Source organism: Heloderma suspectum, chromosome 3 (assembly GCF_057233095.1).
Source record: "Heloderma suspectum isolate Gila_16-S chromosome 3, 16-S_ref, whole genome shotgun sequence".
Lineage (NCBI taxonomy): Eukaryota > Metazoa > Chordata > Lepidosauria > Squamata > Helodermatidae > Heloderma > Heloderma suspectum.
This window is the reverse complement of record NC_139460.1, coordinates 96,039,325-96,056,296: the sequence shown is the minus strand read 5'-3', so window position 1 is coordinate 96,056,296 and position 16,972 is coordinate 96,039,325. Positions and strand designations below refer to the sequence as shown.

The window sequence follows — 16,972 nt, the reverse complement described above, 5'->3', positions numbered from 1 at the left end:
ACTGTGGGCCTGGGCTCCAGCCAAGCTCGGGCTGAGCCTCGAGAGCCACCGCTCCCGCGGCCCTCCTGCTTTCTGGCTCCAGAGGGAGACTCCCGAGCCCGCCGCCGCCGCCGCCCCAGTCAGGAATTCAGAGACGGTGACTGACCAAAGAGGCGGGACTGGTGTCGCGGGTTGGGGTCAGTCTCCCTGGCCGAGGAAAGAGCCCGGGGCAGGGGGAGGAAGTAAGTCCCGCCGAATGGGATGAGACTTGCTCCCGGATAACTGTGCACGGGGATTCAGGCAGGTTTGCTCGGAAGCAAGCCCCGCCGTGTGGAATGGGGCCGGCGCCCACGTGCAGAACGCGGCAGCGTGACTTCGCCCCGGCGGCCACTCAGGCCGCCATCCGGAACACAGAAGCCCGGCGGGACGCGGCGGGACTGGCGCCCGAGCAAAGCGCGGGCAGGGCGGGGGCGACGGCGGAGGGGGGGGCTGGAGGCCGCTGGATTCCCGGCGCCTCCGCTCCGGCTCGTCCCCTCGCCGTGAAACGGACAATCCGCGCGGAGAGCGGGGCGAGGCGGGCGCCCCCGAGGCGCGTGTGCAGCGCTTCTGCGCGAAGCGCTCCGGCAGCCGTCTCCTCCGCCGCCTCCAGGCCGCGGCTGCATCGCGCCCGCCACCTTCGGCGCTCGGTGAAACCTCGGGAGCGCCGCTCTTGTCCGCCGGAGCGGCGCAGCGCGGGGTGCGGGCGGCGGGAGGACGCGTCTCGGAATCCGCCCAAGCGCCGCCCGCCCGGCGTCCGAGGGCCGCGCCCTGCCCGGGCTGCCCTCCGGGGCCCACCTCCTCCCCCGCGGGGACCGGAGTCGGCCTCGGGTGGCGAAGGCCGGGGCTGGATCGCCTCCGCCGGCTCCACCTCGGAGCTCGTGCGCCCGCCCGCCTGCCTGCCTGCCTGCCTGCCTGCCGGGGGGAGGCGGGCTGCCGGAGCGGGAGCGAAGCCGCCGCGCACCTGGGCTGGGCTGGGCTGGGCTGAGCTGCGCGGGCGGGCGGGCGGGCGGGGGGGACGAAAGCGAGATCGCGAGGCGGCGCCGCCGCCGGCCCCTCCCGCTGCTGCTCTTTGCGGGCGCCGCTGTCTCTCGCAGAGCGAGCTCGTCTTGTCTGTCGCTTCCGATCGGGCGCTCCTTGGCGCGGTAACCCTCTTGACCCAGATAAGAGCGAGGCGAGCGGCTCTCTCGCTCCGGCTCCTCCGCTGGCCCCCCTTCTTCCTTCCTCCTTTCTTCCCTTCCACCAGAGGCAGCAGCCCGCCCGCCCGCTCGCTCGCCCGCCCGCCTGCCTGACTCTAGGGCGACTTCTGCGGCTTCCTCCCTCTCCGAGCACGCGGCTGCGAACACTGCGGGAACTCGTCTTGCCTGCCTGCCAGCCCCCCTCCCTCCCTCCCTCCCCTGAGCGCTGCGGGCTGCTCCCCGAACTCCCCGGGCGCGGGCCTCGATGGCAGCGGGGTTCCCGGGGCAGGCAGGGCAGGAACATCGGGGCGTGGGGTGAAGGTTTCCAGGGGACGGGTGGATTCCTCTGAAAGAGGAAGGTCGAAAGCGAGCAGCCAGAGGTCCATCCAAAGGGCCGGGAGGTTCTTTGTATTCCACGCCCTAGAAAAGCTCCACTTCTTAGACAGCCCTACATCACGTGTAGACAGAGAGGCTTCTTGGAAGAGCTTGAGAGGAAAGGAACTCTACATATTCTCAGGGGCACTGTGTATTTATTTCATCTCTTCCAGTATTTCACACAGTCCCGTCTCCCGTTCTCCCATAGGGGGTGGGGGAAATAGAACTGAACCAGGCCGAAGGGCTAGCGAGAGCTCGTTTCCACTGAGCCCTGCTCGCCTTCCCCCTGTCCCATCTTGCTCTGACGACCTCAGGTTCCCTCCCCACTGAAAATGAAGCTAAAATGCACCCTGGCTTTGTCCGTCCCTTCGCTAATTGCCACTTCTGGTTTGTTATTTATTCACCACATTTTCCCCTCCTCTATGGTGATTTTCCTGATTAGAAATTCTTCCAGTCTGGGACATGGAAAACAGAGCCTTTTATTTCTTTATTATTTTTAATCTAGTTTACAGCCTGCCGTCTCTCTCTTCCCCAGAGACTTCTTCTTTGCCCCAGTTTATTTACTTCGGGAGTGGGACGAGAGTAAACTGTGGTCGACCCATCCCCACTCCTTCCTACCGCCCCCCCAGAGAGTCCCAAGTTGCCTTCGGATCCTGGAGTTGCCTTTTAAAGCTGTAAGACCCAAGATAACCCCATTTCAGGACCGTTTGGAGGAGCACTTCTAATGGGAATCGCTGTACGTATTTTATGATTTGAGATAAAAGAGACCTGGACAGGTGTAATACTTCTTACAGTGCAATGCAGGCAGAGGTGGGGATGGAGCCAAGAACATGATGCCCACCACGCCTCTTAAGAGTAGATGATGTCGCCCATTATATTTCAACCTGATTTTTAGGGGGCGTGTGGGAGGTGGAAGGAACTAAATGGATAATCAGGACATCATCGTCATCGTCATTCATACTGTCCCTCTCCTTGGAAGCACACCATTCACTGCTCTCGTTGCATGAGTCACAGCTGCGCAGCCAAAAGAAAGCCAGGGTCACTTGCAAGCCCAGCTGGAGTGGCATTGTGGATCGGGCTGCGAATGCCACCACGTGCATTCATGTAGAATGCATGCACTGGGGAGAGAACAGAATTCTCTCCCCGATGAAGGTGACGAAATGTCCACTGTTGGGCAAGGATCAAGAGCGTTTAGGCAGGCATGGAAGAGACTACTGGGGCATATCTGGGAAACACGTTTCTAGGAGATGGGGGTCTGGTTCACACAAGCAAGCTCCTATATCACTTCGTCTCAGATTGAGCCTGCATGTGAACGGCCTCTGCCTCTGCTGAGATGCCTCGTGCGGAGTGATGTGAGGCATTCTGAAAGTGGTTCCTAAATTGCCATTTGATTTTGCTGTCATCAAGTGATGAGCATGCATGTGTGAAATTATCCTTACTTTCATGTAATATGATTTGAACCAGAGTGCCAGTATTTCTAATTAACAACATGAATTCTTCCCCCAAACTGATTTTGATAATGGATGTTGTATGGTGTAAGCGAATATTAGACTCAATTTTGAATCAGGGCTCAGCCAGGGTATTATGTTTTTAGTACCAAGGCTCCCAGTAACTCCCCCCGACCCTGCAGACTTTTCCTCTGATGGTGTACAGAGTGCATTTAGTAGGAAATGCTACCAAGTCAAAGGGCATGTCCTACCATGAATATTTGATTCACAGCCTTTTTCATTTAGTGATTGAGATTTGAGTGAAAATGCACAGGCCTCAGCATTTTAGCTTAGGAGCTGATGATGTTCTTGGACATAATAAGGAGCAAAGGGGTGTCCCAGGGATGACTTCTATTTAGTTGACAGCAACCTACTGATTTTAACCTGAACATGTTTCCAGGTTGCTGACAGCTGCAGCCCTGCTCATAGGCATAGGCAGGCAGCATGCTGTTCATCAGCTCCTACAACTTTGCTTTAACTCAGCTGTGGATGGGGCTGAAAGACCTTTTGGTGAGGCCTATCAGCCATTCGATGTAAATATAATATTTGTGCCTATACTATATGCATAAGCAAACTATACATTAGAAATAAAAGTAAAACTTTGCAGATATAAAACATACTCAAAACCAGATGGACTTTTCTATTACAGCTACGATTTCCAGATGCCTAAACTGGTTATTAGGAACTGGAAACCATACTTCCTGTTTATAACTGACCAAAGGCACAATATCTGGCAAAGGATTCCCCCCTCCCCCTTTCACTCTCTTTTTCTTTTCTTTTTCTGTTTTGTCTAAGGCACTGGGCTCAGTTCCTCTCCTATTGCATTGTAACACTGCCCAATTCTGCTTCTCTTCCTCCTTGTATCATTCCAGTTAAAGCAGCATGGGAGCCCACATACAATATGGTTTCCATCAGCAGCACATGAAACAACAGTACAAATGGCCTGGAGAAATGGGATCACATGGGCAAAGAAGTGGCCTCACGTTTGGAGCCAAGGCAGACCTGAAAGCTAGGAATCGCACCTTGTGTTTGGATCTCTGCCATTATAGCCTTGGTCAAGAATAATTCTAGGCAGCAAACCACAAATTGTGTGCGCCTACTGATTGCAGTAGGCTTACTGCAGAGGCGGTGTGGCGAAAATTATGTTTAATTTTACTCATGGGTTAACAATGTCCCCACATCAAGCATATTTTGAAGCATATTTTGAAGCCTCACAACCTTGGGAATGAGGAGTTGCATTACACTGATAGCAGCTACCCAACTGCACTCATGCCAAGGATACTTTTCATAGTGCCAACCCTTTGTTGACTGTTCAGGTGCTGGGGGTGAGACAAATAAACATATATATACTCTGTGTATGCCCCCCCAGTATTAGGAGGTGGGGTGAACATAATATAATTTATGATGGTAAGGGTAAGATGGATTGGGCAGAAATTTCCCTTAGGGCATTAGGAAAAACAAAAACTGAAGAGTCCCTTGAATGACTTCTCTGGCTCCCAATCAATTCCAAAACATTGGCAAGCCACAAATTTCCCCCATTTCCCCTAAGTTCCTCCTTCTGTTTAATACTAAAGTAAGCAAATGCTCCCTTTGTGTTAATTTTACTCCATATTCATGCTTATGAAACTACATCTTCTTGTTTCTAGCATCTCACTTAAGAGTAATTCGTTTTGTGCCTTTGCTTTTCTGATTTTACGCTGACATCCTCTACTGAACCAATCTATTCCTCCTTTGGAACCTGTCTTTCATTCCCTGTACAGTTTAATTTGGATCGTTACAAGTTCCTGTGCACATCAATTTTCTGTGGTTCTTCATGCCCTCACTCCCACCCCCTTCCCAATATCAGTATAGTTTGCTATTGTGCACACCATATTATTTCTTTTGCACTTAGCTGTTTCATGTAATGTCCAACTTCTGTTATAGTTGTCACCTGGCAAAGAATAAATTGAGATTGTTCCATAAGGAAATGGTTTTATTGGGAAGTACTTATTCAATCTTTGGAAATTTCCACTGATGTGAATTTCCATCCATGTCCATTTATGCAGAAAATTATTAGTATCCATACAAAGTTGAGGTGAAATTCACATGTCCTCATGCACAGTGAAGTTCTTGATAAGGTATTGATTTCTGAGTCCACCATTTCCAGAACTTCCATTTTCAGCTAGTGACATCTCTAAGCTTCTAATAGTTTTGGCCATGGCTCAGAAATGTTTCATAAGATATAAGACAATTTGAGGGCCTGAAGTGATTCAGCAATGTACCAGGCTACTTTAGATATGCCTTGAGCAATTGGCTATTATTGCAGTGAAAAACATGCCTTGGATGCCATATACACTTTTTAGAAAATTGGGCACTTATAGAGAATCCAATTTTTTCCACATATTGATATGCAATTATTTGTAAAGTTGACCTTTAAGATATATTACACCATGATAGGATTAGGGCATCAATCACAATAGGCCCAGTACTACAAGTGATCAGTGAACATTGCAAATGTGATTGCTATAATGCCCATTAATGCACCCCTGGTGGTCCGCATTCATCTCCACATACTCACAAAACAAATGGGAAATAATCCAGAGAAAGTTAAGTATTTATAGTTCCAATTATTTCAGTGGAGAGTGCACCACACTCTTCCATTGAAATCAGTGAGACTTACATGTGCTGGACATGGGCTCACATCCTACCTGTCTCTGAGTTCTGTCCCAACTGTATAGCAGCTTGAATTAAAAAGAATAAAAAGTATTTCTTCTCTGATAAACTCCCTTGATTGTCCACTTAAGCAAGATAGCCTGCATATGAAAAGCCATTGTTTAAACCTACACCCTGAATGGGCCCAGATGGCTAGTTAGCCTTGGCAGAAAGGGAGCTGGAATGAACTAGTTTGGGAGGGGGTCCTAAAAGGGGATTTCTCATGGGGATTTTGCAAAGGAAAAAGGAAAGACCCACTCTGCAAACTCCAGAGCAGAGGGCTTACAAAGTCTAGAGATAAAAGTAGAGGTTTTACAGAAGCTAGTTTTGCTTTTCCTGGAAGAGGTATTTGGTGAGCATTGGAAAATAGCACTTAGCTCCCACATTTAGCCCCCATATGATCTGTAGGCTAGAAGGTAATTATTGTATCTTTAGTCTATCAAGCACAGTTATAGAACTGCATTTATAACCCATTTTGCTGTTTAAGAGTACCATTTCCCCTGTTATCCAGTTGTCATCACCCTCAATTTATGCAATTTAATCTTTTTGGTTGGACACAATGGGTTTTGTTGCTGGGCTTGTGAACAAGTCAGTTTTGAGGACTTGTGGCTCTACAGATGTGGTGGCCTTTCCCCCCTGATTCTTTTTATACAATTTAAAGGGGTCTCTAGATTTGAGGGCAAGCACACTTGTGGATACAAGGAAATAAAGGAGGCTGGTAGAAGCCTTTCAGTACAATACTATGCACATTTACTTGGAAGTAAATCCCAGTGTGTTCAATGTGGCTTACTCCCAGCTAAGTGTGCATAGGATTGCACTCTTAGAGGACTGTGCATGTAGTTTTGAGACTCCTGTAGATTGCTGAATGCTGATGGCTGGGAGAGAGCAAATGGAAGTTTACAAAGCAGGAGTGGGGAACATTTTCCTCCCTAGGCTCACATTCCCTCTGGGGAAATCTTGGGGGGGGGGGTACATGCCATTAGTGGGTAGATTTGAGACACCTCACTCTCTCCATCTCTTTCTTTCTTTTGTTTCTTTCTTTCATCCATTACATACTCCCCCTTTCCCCTCTTTTTATCTCTCTCTTTCTCTTCCCCCAGGACATCATTCCCCATCCTAGTGTCCTCCAGATGTTGTGGACTACAACTCCCATCAGCCCAGCCATTATGCTGATGAGAGTTGTAGTCCATTCAACAATCTTGTTGAAATGAATGGCACATTTGCAGTTCAGTCCTATGCATCTCTACTTGGAAATACCCCCACTGACTTCAATGGGATTAACTTTCAGGTAAGTGTGTGTAGGATTGCAGCCTTAAAGTACATGATTTGGGCCATGTTGCACACATGCTATCAATCATTTTGGAAATGCTAAAATGTAAAAACATATTCCATTCTTAAAGTCTTGTTCTAATTTCCAGTTAGAGGAAGGAAACCTTTTTTAGCTTCAGACCTTGAACATCTTAGAGGAGCCAGCCTTTGAAAAGGAAGGGGAAAGTTGCTGCAAGCAAAATACAGCATAATCAACTTAGACAGGAAATAGTAATTTATTCTAAAATAAATAGGGGGGGTTTCTGGAATAAAAATCTACTGAGGAATACTTAGGGCAGCCTTCCCCAGCCCGGCACCCTCTAGGTGGTGTGGTGTGTGCTTTTTAACTTCAACTCCTATCATCCCCGGCCAGAGTAGCTAATGCTCAGGGATGCTGGGAGTTGTCATCCAAAGCATCTGGAGGGCACTGGGTTGGGGATAACTGACCTAGGGAATACTGATGTGTCTCTTGTGTATGGAAACTGATGGACTCTTTCTGCACATTTCCAGAGTGGTTTTGCAACAGGCCACCCAACTGATGCAGGATTTTTGTGGGGCCAGCACTGACTATACCTGCTGCCTGTGTTGCTGGCTTCCCACATAAGTAAAGAAGCATCTTGGGGATGGGGCCTTTTCCCAGGACACAACATATATGCCAAAACAAATTTATTAGTTTTTAGGGTGCCACAAAAGTCTTTGTTGTTATATCTCTATAGTTGGCCAATAGCAATGAAAGGCAATGTTATGCCATCCTGTAAGAGTGATATTGTACTGATCTCAAGAGTTCAGTGATGTTTAAAGAAAGAGAGACAGTCTTCAGAACAGTAGGTGTTATTGATCACATATTGTGTTCCATTATTTCATGCTCATATACTAACAGACGTCTTTGAGCTTGGAAGGGAATCTGCTGGCAAAAGTGTGTTTTGGATGACAGCTTTAGCTGGTTAAATATAGCATTAGTTCTTCCTCTCCTTTTTCTAAGTAGCTGTGGACAGGTGGCTAGACCAGTCTTGTCCAAACTTGCTCAGAGAGAAACAGAGTGACGTTTCAAATGTTATTACATGTGGAGGCTTCAAAGGCCTGTGGCCTAGTTTCCACTTCCCTTTTAATAGGGTACTGTGTTTCAAAGGCACAAGAGCAGGCTACATCATAAAGTCTCATGTAACTGAAGAGGTGGTGCATCTAAGGGATGTTCGACTGATTCTGTTGCTTGGCTGGAAAAGCCTCATTGGAATCCCATACTTAGTTGTGTTCAGTGTCTCTTCAACCTCCTGACAGCACTCTGATGATGTGGTAAGAGGCCTAGTAAGTGGAGGGCCATGGAGGTGTCCCTATCCAGCACTTGCTCATGTTAGCCTGGTACTATATATGTACTTTATTGTAACAAAACAATAAACATCTTTGGGGCCAACTTTTTCTTCAAGTGGGTTTTCCTTTCTTCCTTGAGTGTGCTACTCCACACATTAGATTTTGCCTACATGGAAAGCAGTTCTATGTGGGGAAAAAGAAACAATCATGAAAATAGTGTAGGGATTGCTGGACATGTGCGTATTTTGCAGGTTTTACAGGTGGTGGATTTGTAAATTTGACTGAGGCTTTCCAGAGTGGCCTTGATAGTCGCATGGAGAGGGCAAGCAGATGAGTCTTGCTTTCTCTTGTCATGTAACACTTCTGATGTAATGTTCCATGGAGGAAGTGGAACATCTCCTCCCAAGTGAGACTGCATTTATTTATTTTTAATCTTATTTATAAAACTTATGAATCACTTTCCGGCCACAAGGTACGAGGAATATACAATTTCCAAACTGATCATAAATTGCTAGGAGGGCAGCTGGGGCGGTCTACAAAGTCCCCTTTCCCACGTTCAAATGAAATCTTGGACAGAGGAAGCCCAATTCATTGGTGCCTCCTCTGCTTCCTCCCCCCCTCCCCACACTGTGTTGAACAACGCTAAGCGGCTCCCAGTATGTTGCCTCTGGTACAAGCAAACATCGCACTTTTGGATTCTAGCCTTGGCAAACGTTTGTATGCGTGTGCGTGTACATCTGTGTGTGCGTGTGTAATTGCTGTCTGATGTAGCACTTTCATCGTTCGGCCCGCCTTCCTTTCGCCAGTGTTGCGCTAATATTTCGGAACACCTCGGGAAGAAACAGAGGTCTGCCTGAGACACCTCCACCGCCCAGTCTCTGCCAGCCTTCCATGGTGTGTGTGTGTGTGTGGGGGGGTGTTTGTATTTGCCCCCCCCGGATAAATACCCCCCTTCTCCCTCTCCGTTCCTCCTTTCCCCTGGCGGTTCCCATCTCTTCCTCGTGTTCTGTTTCCGAGAATGAAGCCAGAGAATGGTGGTGGTGGTAATTTTTTGTTTTCTCCTCATCCCAACGTTTGGAGAGCGTCAACCAGAATGTGTGTGAGAGAGAGGGCGGGGGGGGGGGGGAGAGAGAGAGATTGTAGCCCTTCCGCGTCGATAATAGGTTGATACGGAGATCCCCTTCCGCCCCCGCGGCCGCCTATTTACATTTAAAACCGAGCGAGAGCGGGGGTGGGGTGGGAGAAAGCGCCAGCACACGTCCTCCGCCAGGATAAAGGGGAATTCAAAAACACTCGCGCGCGCGCGCTCGCTCGCATACACAGCCTGCGACTTCAAATGACCTTCAAAAAGAAACGCAATTACCTGTGGTAATTAGCATTGTGCAGTTCTTGCGATACACACGCACACGCACACGCACAATGCGAGGGGACGTGGAGAGAGGGGAGCGAGGGAGTCACAGGTGCTCGCTCCTCGCCTCGTGGAGCGGTCCCACCTGGCTGAGGCGGACGGAGCCGCAGGCTGGCCTGGGACCGAGTGCCATGAATTCCCGCGCTCCCCAAGCCAGAACTCGCCCGGCTCGAGTGGAGGGGGCGCGCGCGGCTCGGCCTCGCGCGCTCTTCCGGCGGCGGGCGGGCCTGCTCGCCCGCGCGGCCTCCCCCCTCCCCCGGCCCTCCTTCCCGCCGCGCTGGCCTGAGGAGGGCAGGAGCGATCGTCCCTCTCCAGCCCCGCTTTGGTCAATCGAGAGCGAGTGAGAGGCGCACCGGAACGCTCGCTCCGGCTGCTGCTGGGGGAGACGCCGCGGCGCGTTTGCTCCGACCTCCCGCGCCCAGGCACGCACGCACCCCGCCGCGGCGCCGCCGCCTCCTCCACAGCTCCCCCTCATCACACGCACACTCTGGGGGAGGGGGAGGCGGAGGCGGAGGCTCCTCCGTCGACCCAGAGCCGAGGATAGTTAGGGTAACAGGACGGGCTTCGCCGCGCGATCTCCTCCCGCCCCTAGCGACAGCGCTCGGCGTGCCTTTATCGCCTCACGCCCGACCGTAGCCGAGCAGTCGCGCCGCCTCAGAGAAGGGGCGCGCGCCATAGCTCGCGTTTCACACCCGGGCGGCCAAGAGAAAGCCCCGCTTCTCGAAGGAGAAGCAGCAGCTTTTGGACCCTGCCTGGCCTACAGACCGCGAAGAGAAAATGGGCCGTGTCATAACAATGGCTCCCTCTCTCCTGTTCGAGGCGGGAGGGGAGAAAAGGTGACCTAGCCGCACACCGGCGCACCGCGCATGGGGGGGAGGGGGACGGGGCCGGGGAGAAGTGGGGGCGGGTGGGTGGAGGGGCCGCTCGAGGGCCAAATCAGCAGGAGGCCGAGTTGGTCAGAGGAAGCGTTGGGGATCGGTGCCGTCGAGATCTCACGGGATTCAACAGGAGAGAGGAGGAGGAGGAGGAAGAAAGCAAGATGGGAGAAGGAACGTGCCCCCACCCCGTGCGCGCGCACTCTCCTTTCTTCGCGCTGTTTTGCTCTTTCTTTCTTTCTTTCACAAGGGCTGGATGGAGAGAGCGAGCCATCTGGGGTTGGGTGGCTTCTCATCTCATTACAGGGCATTAGGAGAGCCAGGCAAATATACAGCTATTAAAATTAATCGCCTCACGCTGTCAGCTGAACATAATGGAAATTATTTATAGGCCGCCGCCTACGTCGCGTTTATCGTCAGAGCGGCTCGGGGTGGTCGGTCGAGGAGGCGGCGGCGGCGAGCGGGCGAAGAGAGATGGAGACACAGAGGGGGGTCGCGGAGGGGATCCGCGCTCGATCTCGAGAGCTCAGGGAAAGAGGCCGAAGCGAGGGAGCCAGCGGTAGCCGCGGCCCGTCGCGGGAGAAGACCAACGCGAGCCGCCCCCCCTGAGAACGAGAAAGGGCCCCTTGAATGGGTCGAGCAGGCGACTCGCAGTTCAGCGTCTAAACTCTGCAGGTCGGCAATAAAGGCGGGGAGGGGGGTTGAGATCGCCGGCTGCAAGCCAAAAAGCAAACAGAGAAGGCATTTTACCAGAATACGTTCAGCAAAGGGGAAGAGGAAGGATCGAATAAATAAAATAGAGAAACCACGCGGTCTCCAACGAGTATCCCAAAAGGGACCACCCTCTGTCACCCGAACAAAATCCAGCTCAGCCTCTCTTTTGTTTTTACTAAGGCACTACCGCTTCCGCCCCCCAAAAGTTTTTACTTCCAAATGAGGTGCTTAGGATCCCGAATGTATGTCACCGTGAGCCCGATCCACACATTTGAGACGAAGGGCCTGATTTAAAAACTGCTTATTGACAATATTAAACATACCTATTCGTAAATAAATAAATGGGATTTACTTCTAGGCAAATGTGCACAGATTGCAACTTTCCACAAGCCCCCTCTTGAAGTCTTCGAACTTTATTTCCAAGGAAAGGAGTTCAGTTAGTATCGTAACAAGGTATTTCTCTCATTCTTTCTGGGGCTGTTTGAGGCTCTTGTTGAGACATAAATTACATCTTAAAATGGCGTGGGTTTGTCTGTGTGTTTCTTGCAGGGATCAAGACACTGCATAAGACCTTCAGTTTTCTGCATTTAAATCCCAAATGTTTGCAGATCACCTAACAGATTAGGTGGTAAGTGCTTGAAAGTCCGACGGAAGGGCCCTGGGAGTTTGTCATCCCTTAGAGAATATCTTCTCTCCAACTTTGGAGGCCGTGGGGCGGGGGATGGGCTGCATCCTGAATGAAAAAGGTAAAGGTCCCAGGAAACACAAGGGATTTCTAGCGGTTCCAAATATAAGCCTACATGGCAGCGATCCACAAGACGAAAGCCACGTTAAGGTTGCAATCCTATGCACACTTCCCTGGGAGTAAGTCTCATTAAACCCAGTACTGTTCTATTTTGGGGTAGACATGTATAGGATTGGGCAGTAAGTGGTTCATTCAGTGCAATCCACAAGCCTCTCAGAATCGCTCTACCCACCCCCAATTCTAAACACATTGATTTGGAAGGATGCCCATTGATATCAAGCTTACTTCTAAACAAGACAAGCGTGCTCTTCCTCATACAGAGGGGGTGGGGGGAGGTGTATGAAATGATTTCAAGCTCCTGTTGTTTTAATGAACCAAATAAAACAAAAATCATGCATTTTAAAATTTTATCTTCTTTTTTGGCTTGGCTTGGCTTTTGGGGGCTAGCTGGCATTGAAGCGGAGCTTTCCTTGCCAACACAGTCGAGCCCGGTTCCCAGAGGGTAAGCAGCCCTTTTCTTCCAGCTGTTAAATGAATCAAGGCCCTGTGACATGACGGATGGACGCTCCTCCGCTGTGGTCGGCCAGGGAGAGCCTTGCAGCAACGTGGGCCAGGAGGAGGCAAAGTACAGTCATCTAGGTGGGGGAGAGAAGCAAGGCCAGCGCGTTTTGCAAGAAGGCTGCCGGGGAAGGTGTGCACGTGTGTGCGAGAAAGGGGCGGGGGGAGCGGCGAGCGGAAGAGGTTCTGCCAGGCTTGGGAGGTTAATAAGTACACAGTTCTCTTTCACGTCCGCCCGAGGGCTGACTCGCAGCTCAGCGGGTGATTGACAGTCTCCAGCCCAAATTGAAACATGTGTTAACAACAAGGCCACGCATCCTAGGAGCTACCCGGGAGATCGCCTCCTCGCGGGTCCTGGTGGCGCATTAGTTGAAATCCTTCGGAGGAAAGATGTCACGAGGTTTTCCAGTCACGTTTCTCCTCTACCTGCACATCAGCTCTCTTGCTCTTTGGTGGTTACCTGGGGAGAGGAGAGAGACCAACAGGCCAAATCCACCACCACCTCTTTCGAGCCTGCATCCTCTTGGGTCCCTAAGGCAAAGTGCATGATGCTCTGGGCCCTCCCATTAATTAGACTTTCAGAGGCTGGCATCCATACTAAACACTTCACCGCAGTATATTGATCCCGTTCCCTATTCCTTCTCTCCAGGCGAACAGGAACGTTTCAAATGCAGCCTGTCGGGACATATGGATCTTTCTATACATACTTCTATGCTTTGCATGTTGATTTCCAATGCATGCTTTTAAGCAGTAGCCTGAATGGGAAGGAGGAGGCAATATTATTCATGCCATATGGAGTCCCAGCCAGAGAAACCCGTACTCATTGTAATTGGTATGAGGGGAATTCCTAGTTCAAGTAAGGACAAGCTAGAAGATCATACCATTTTATTCAGGATTAATTAATTCGGGGTATCTACACCATTCAGCATCGCTAAGGTTATATCAGAATCCCCAAGTTACCGGTGAGTAACAAGCCTCGAATGAGTGGAGGAAATCAACCATTTAATGACTCTTTAACCACTAAGCATTCCAGTGGTGGCTGAAGGGTGTTAAAGGGTAAGAGATCTACATTAAGGGATCTTAACATATGCGTCTTACAACAAGGGATGTAAAGCCTTTTGGCATTCACTTTGGCATCTTTGATCTTTTCCCCAAAGAAAATCTGTGCACAAGGAATCGACACAAATAATATTTTATAGAAATAAGCAATCGTCGTATTAGAGCCCCAAATCTGAACACATGCATCTTAAATCACATTATTGTTGGTGACATATGCATATGCACATATGTTTCTGTAACTGCCTTGAGGAGCTGGGCCTAATCCGCAAGTAAGATGTTAAGCAAAGCCCAGCTCTGTAAAACAAGGTTAATATTTAACCATTTCCTGGACAGTTGTTTATTAACACTCATGTTGCAATAATATCGAGTTCCTCCTCCTCCTCCTCCTCTCTCCCCCTCCCCCTCCAGAGATATACTGAGAATCCAGAGCTAGTATTCATGTTCCCAGACACTGCAATATACATGTAGAGTGAAAATCGGGGTAGGCAACCTGGTTGCCAACTCATAGAATCATAGAATAGTAGCATTGGAAGGGGCCTACAAGACCATCAAGTCCAACCTCCATCAGGCCCAGTCAGGATGACCAATGGTCAGGGATGATGGAAGTGGTAATCCAAAACATCTGAAAGGCATTGGGTTGCCTACCCCTGGTGTAAACAGAGAGCAGAATCTTCACTCTTGATTCTAGCAGGGTCAGAATTATGTCTTTATTGCTAACAAAGGAAGACTAATTACTGTATAAAAGGAGGAGAGATCTAGTGCAGAGACCTGTACAGTGAACCGTATCTTGAGAATGTTCTCCCAGCCAGGATATCTCAGCTAGATGCCAAGCATCACAAATCCATGGGACTTAGGAAAAACCCAGTGAGACTCAAAAGGCATTTTCTCAAACCACATAGTTTTTGTAATGGTTCCACTGACTGAGGTGGGTCTGCTCCACGATTTTTAAGGCTGCAGTCCTATGTTCACTTTCCTGGGAGTAAGCCCCACTGAATTCAATGAGATTTACTTCTAAGTAGACTCTAAGGGTGCAATCCTATGCATATTTAGACAGAAAAAAGTCCTACAACTCCCAGCGTTCTCCAGCCACCATAGGAAATGGTTAGGGAATGCTGGGAGTTGTAGCACTTCTTTCTGTCTAAACATGGATAGGTCTGTGCCCTAAGTGACTTGGAATTTGTATATTTACTCTTCAGTAAATAGTGTTAACTCTTTACGGCAGCAGTATTTTCCTCGGGGAGGGTGGGGGGAAACTCAGGTTCTTCCCAGTACGGCGATCCTTTTGACAATTTATTTTTATTTTATTTTATTTTAAATTCATTTTTATTAATCCTCGTGGTGCGAGGACACTTCTCTTTGCATTATCTACGATAGAGAGATACCTCGTCTGCTGTAAAGGACGAGCTGGGCAAAGAGAACGACGGGGAGTCTGAGGCCACAGTCAAACAACCTCCGGTAAGTAGAGTCACGCGCAGAAAAGCACGGCGACGCTCACCCCCTCACTACGCGCCGCTTTGCAGCTGCGCAGTGGAGGACAGGGCACGGCGGAAAAGTCCGCCTAATCCCTCCCAGGCCATCCAGAACTGCAGCTGTCCCCTTGGGGGCCAATCAAGGACGTTCCAAAGGAGGGAAGGAGGCGCGGGGGGAGGTGTGGCCAAGGCTACAGCCTCTCTCTGCCGCGACCAGCAAAGCCAGAAGGCTTAACGTAAAGCAGCCACGGTCGTATCACAGCGCCTGCCTCTCTGCCTTCGCCTTTCTGCGAGGAGGATCGTGAAAAGAACTGTTCCCCGCGGGAGTGGGCCGATCCCAGCTCAAGGGCCTGATCTGTCTGCCTTATGTTCCTGCATAAAATATCTTCCAGCCCTGACTCACATTATTCCATTGTCAGAACCACAGTGAATTCGCTCTCGCCACACACACGCCTAGTATGTATGTCGGTCCAGCGCCTAGCGACCCCACAGCCCATCAAAGGGCTCTCGGAATTGGAAGCATCGCACAAATAAACGCAGGCGCCCGCTTTGAACAGATTGCCCGTACGCGGCATCTCCCCGACGCTCAGTTAATTCGAATAGAGGATTTAAGAAGTAAGACCGTTTGCTCCACAATCCTAATCACGTTTACTTGGAACGTCGAGGGTTCCCCCTCCCCCTCCGGGAACAGTTTCTAAATAAGTGTGCTTAGGGTCGCTTTCTTAACAAACGGAAATCCAGATACTTCGGGTTGGTTCACACATGCCCCTTCATCACTTGATGACTGCAGCCTCGCGTGTGTGAATGAGCCATCACTGACCAACCACCGCAGAGGGAACTTGCACACGACCCAGAACGCGATGCTTTCTTAATGCAGTCAGTTGACACGGTAACCTGTCAGTCATCCAGCACTGAGTAAGCGAGTGCGTCTGTGAGCCAGCCCTCAAGAGAGCCAGCCGGGAGCTGGCTCCTGCCTCCACCGGGCTGTAGCTGCTATAGGTTGGACTTGCGTGGAGAAATACTCCAGCGATCAGGTCAAGAATCATTGGGCACAAGTGCAGACTTCCCCCAAGGGCTCTCAAGTCTGCAGTGGCTGGAAGTTGCATCCCCTAGCCTGTAAGTCTTGGCCCAGAAACCACAGATCTGTGAGGGCCTTCACATGTTGCTGGACTCCAACTACCATCAGCCCCAGGCAGCACAGCCACTGATCGGGGTCGTAGTCCAATGACATCTGGTGGGCCACATGACCGACACATACACCACCACCACCTCTTGAGAGTAACAGAAGCCACTCTCCTTGTGACCAGCGTCCTCTGGCCAGTTTCCAGTGGCTGCGCTCTCTTTTGGAGCGGGAACCCTCTCGGAACAAACCGGCTTGTCTGTGTGGGAAGCCCCTTTCCTCCGTTATTTACTCGCCTGGCAGGCTTTCCGAAACATTGTCTGCTGCTGCTGCTGCTCTGCCAGGTTCAGTTCCCTGCCTCCTGCCAGCTCTTATTGAATATAATTTGTCTGATCGATCGACTTGCGGGCAGGTGGAGAGGGAGAGAGAGGAGAGCGGGAGAGTGTCAGACTTCAGAATCTGCATATCGCCCTTCGAGATCCCGCTGCTGACAGAACGAGGTCTGCCCGTGGCGTGGAGCTGCTACCAGCATGTCAATGTAATGATGGTGAGGTAATCAGATTCCCAGCCGGGGAGAGGGGTGTAGCGAGAGGGGGGAAAGAGGACGAAGTGCTCACTAAGTTAGCCAGTCCGCGAACTGGTCGACGCACCGCGGAGTTGGA

The 16,972-nt window shown here is 50.4% G+C and overlaps 1 long non-coding RNA gene across 1 annotated transcript; it reads left to right on the top strand.

Moving 5' to 3' along the window:
* Positions 1-5,019, top strand: LOC146349976 (uncharacterized). The gene is made up of 3 exons (XR_014789137.1): positions 1-221; positions 2,104-2,304; positions 3,928-5,019. It is a non-coding gene; the product is annotated as an uncharacterized LOC146349976 (long non-coding RNA).
* Positions 5,020-16,972: the final 11,953 nt, after the last annotated feature.